Source organism: Hyposmocoma kahamanoa, unplaced genomic scaffold, assembly GCF_003589595.1.
Source record: "Hyposmocoma kahamanoa isolate Upper Pololo Valley unplaced genomic scaffold, ASM358959v1 66, whole genome shotgun sequence".
NCBI classification, from domain to species: domain Eukaryota; kingdom Metazoa; phylum Arthropoda; class Insecta; order Lepidoptera; family Cosmopterigidae; genus Hyposmocoma; species Hyposmocoma kahamanoa.
In genome coordinates, this window is record NW_020653854.1 from 16,490,157 (window position 1) to 16,494,657 (window position 4,501).

Below are 4,501 nucleotides of genomic sequence, written 5' to 3' on the forward strand. Positions count from 1 at the left end.
ATTTATTTTTATCCTGAAATTTAGGGTTTTCGTAGAATAAAATTTAAGAATAGTGATTCGAAATTTATTGTCGTTAATGATTTAAAAAAAAGAAAACTACAATGAATTGTTTTGGCGTAACAAACCGGTTTGTTTGAAAAAACAAATATACGCGATTTAAATCCGGAAAAATAGTTTCATTTCCTATGTGTAACAATCGCGAAAACCTAACAACTCGATAAATTAACAAAATACAAAATTCGAAATTACCAAAAAATTTAGTTGGCGTAGTGATTAAAAAATTTAGAGTTGCCAAACTTTTTATACGCTAATTTGTTACTGTAGTTGTGGTTGTTGATGATGTACTCGTAATTTTCTTCATTACTTCTAATTGACTGAGAGAAAAACTGACTTCCGCACATTGTAAAGGCAATTTTAATATATTTGTCAATGACAACGATATTTGTTTTATTATAGAATAAGTTTCATTATTAAAACTTCAATTATTTACCTATGTAGAGTGCTAGGTCGCGGTGCTTGGTAGGTTGAACAAAGTCACGGAAATATAATAATATATACTTGGAAATTATTAACAACCTCACAGGACTATGTACATATGACAATATATATTGTTTTAAACAATGTTGTGTAAGCTATTGTTCATAATCAGTGCTCTACTTATGGATAACAAATAATTATGCGTGTATTGGTTTATATCACTTTTGATATTGACTTATTAAAGTAACATTCTAAAGCAAAAACCTCCAATTTGCGATCATAAGTGGTGTTTGCTAAGCGACGATATGTAAGCTCTTCTGTTACTTGTAAGGTTATGTTGTTTTTTGAAGCTAATTTTCCATCTTTATTCTGAACCTTATATAAAGGACGGTAAGTATATTTTTTTATCACTTCATGTATCTATTTTACCTGGTCAGACTTATACGTATTTAATGTGTTCACGTTCCAGCGTAGTCGAAACCATTTAAAACTTCGGTCAACATGTCGTAGTTGTGTCATAGCATATTTTTCTGACCACGATTTAATGTACGTCATTATTAAACACGTGTTTTCTGTTTACGTTGAATATAATATAAAAACCACGCAAACATTACAATTTTAATGTGACTGTCAGGAAAAACTGTTTCTTCAATGATAATAAAACAAATTTTATTCTGGCACTTGAAAAATAAAAATGCAAGATGGCTCGATTTATCGCGCCCGTCACCCTCAGACACAAGTTGACAAGTTCCATGTGCCTGTAATTTCACCAGCATCTAAGGGTGCCCTTCCAAACCAAAACGCAGTAATGCTCACATTACTGCTTGGCGGCAGAAATAGGGAAGATAACAGTACTTCCCTGGACGAACTCTTTCACAAGAAGCTCTAGTGCTACTAAAATATCCAGTTTTTCAGTCTCCTTTAAAATCACTCAAAATAACTTGAGCGGTGTTCTCCGCGATAACATGTTGTCATTACTATACATAACCCCTTGAGAGTGGTTACATGTTAAAGTTAAATATGCACATAATTGGTTTCCGCTGAACGATTTAATAAAAATACGCTGTTTATATATATAAACAGTATAATATATATAATAAACTTTTCTTACCCTCTGATCTACAGATATCAAATAAGTGTACGCAAAGTTTGAATCAGTAAGAGCAAACATCACGCGTAACGGCAATAAATTTCGCAAAACTTTATTCTTTGGGATCCTTTTATCCATTACATCAAGACCCTTTCCAAATTTGCCAAATATTCCTGATGCCCAATAAAGTCGTCGACCTGCATTGACCGCGACATACTTTCTGAGAAAAAAATGTTTGACGTCAAGAAATGTTATTCTACAGAAAACATTAGACACCCGAACGTTTGACCTGTAGTTGCTTACGCGCATCGTAGCTTCATATATTGCGCGAGACGATCGACGAGGCTCAAACTTGCCCAAGCGCTCATTGCGTACGGACGCGTAACTAACAAATAAACTCTTTAATATTTTTTTCGCTAATAATTCAAAATGTATACAAATCCCTTCGAAAGGAAACATTCCGCGTTGCGACAGACCCTGGACCGTATCATCACGACCACAAGACTCAGTTTCCGGACTAAGAATATCTCCAAAGGTCATGGAAGCGTGTCTGGGAGCCAGTCTTCTGTGGCATCTTCATCAACGATGGACAGTAGACTCAAGTTCAATGAGAAAAGATGAGGGAGAACAGTGTTGTGTGGTGACAGTGAAACAATTTGCTGAGAAAACTCGTTAATCAGGTTGGTATTTACAATAGTTCTTCTTACTACGTCTTCAATTTCATATCTACTATATAAAATTTCATAGCCGTGGTAACCTTTTCAATAGTAATGGCAGACTACGGTTAAAACCCGTATAATGGAAACTGATATAAAATTTTCAACTTAAAAATAGAATTCGATTCAGATTATTGTAGATTAATGAGTATCTCAATTCACCGCATACGCATTTATATGATAATATTCGAATAATCAAATGTGTCTTTATACGTGTCCAGACAACTATACTCTAATTTTTTTCGATTTGCTGTTTGCATTTAATATAGACACATTGACAAATATGTTAAACTTCCATAAGTGATGTACCAACTTCGACATTTAAATCGTTCCCTAGATTTCATAAGTTCACGGCCATCATTTATTGAGACATGTTAAAGTTTGTGTTAACTAAGCTACAAATTTCCAATTAAGTAACTGTTATGGGTTAATCGTTTCTTGGAACGTAATGTTGGATAAACAAAAGCTAAATCTTATCATATTATAATTGTGATAAACTTTAAAAAAGTTACGTCGTTTTGGTAATATTCCCGTCCGAATAAATTATTCTATGTATTCTTATGATTAAATGCGCTAAAATGTATGAGAAAGTTTCTTCAGCAATTATCGTCGAATCACACAGGGGAAAGTCGTTGATTGCGATAGTTGAACGCCTGTTTAAGTATTGTTAACCCATAGTAATCTCGTAAATATGTGACCGGTTACGGAACCGGACACAATATTCCATAATGTTAGACTTTATTCGGGTTTTCCCAAGCACTTCTCAAGGGCGACGACTTTATAACTAGTAAGGCCATCGCGTAATGACCAGACCGAACGTATTCTCTCTAACTCATTATAATCATCTAATACTGTATTTTAATTTTATTTTTATTTAATTAGAATACACCTTCTAAAACACCATAATATTGATGTACCAAAGTTCGAATACTCGTGTCGTATTTGAACTTTCTACAAATCAAAATGAAAGTGCATATTTCAAAATTACACGTGGTTTCGGAAGGCGTCTCACCAAGAAAGCATAAGTAACAATTAGAAAGTTGAAATTCAAAATGATGAGTATCAACGTATCCTTTCTGTTGTCCACAGATCGAGTTCGAGCTGAAAACCTGTCGATTGACGTCATCAAACTGGTGTATCAAGTTGCAGGGGAAGACCGGTATACCGGTATACGGATTAAACTTTGTTCAATGTTAGATACATTTTGGTTGTATTATGTTCTGTTTGTGTGAGGAGAATTAAATACATTTATATTTATAAAGTTGTGTTTTGTTTTTGTTTTGTAGTACAATTCCGACTACGAAAGGTCAAATAGTTAAGTTAATAATTTTCAACGTGAAATGGCACAACAAGAACCACTTAGAGTTTAGTAGTTCTCTAACAACATTATGGCAGTCAATTTGTAAATCTAACGAGGGCATAGAGATAAACAACAAGTAACAATAGGCATATTAAAGTTTTAAAGTAGAAAAGTCCGAATTAAATTACTTTTCCAAGTATTTAAATACATCTAGAAAAATTACGAAACTTAACAAGCATACCTGTTAATAAAGGTTTACTATAGCTATTACCTTAATAGCTATGGAAGTAATAAAATTTGGAAAGTCATAAATTTTGGCTTAATAGAGACACGAAAACGTTGCACGTTTGCCCTAGCAATTTCTTGGATCTTCAATAGGTTAATAAAATAAAGCCCTTCATTGTTTATATGCGACTATTGTACCTGCCATTTCGGCGCACTGTTCTCCTAATAAGTATAGTCTTTTTTGAAGATGAAGTAAAATGACAGTTCATGACGCAGAAGTGTTGCCTGCTTACAATTAGCTAGTGATAGAAATCAATAAATATTCGAATTGACTGAATGTTGGTCACGCTTATGCAATAAATGGTCGAATTTGTTTCATTTGAATCTTCATCGGCCCATTATCCGTTCAACTGATAGGCATAGGTTCATTAGAATTAGTAATTTCATTATACATACACTGCATTTATAATGATTTCTGCCTATTTCTGCCGCCAAGCAATAATGTCAACATTACTGTGTTCCGGTCCGGTCCGGTTGAAGAGTTAAGGGTGCTGGTGAAATTACAGGTCCATGGGACTTGCCAGCTTATATCTCAGCTGTAGCTTGTAGCTTACCATCAGGCGCACGACTTGTTCGTCCCTTTACTTGATGTTTTAAAGAAATATGTCGAAAAAAATACAAAGCTGAAACATA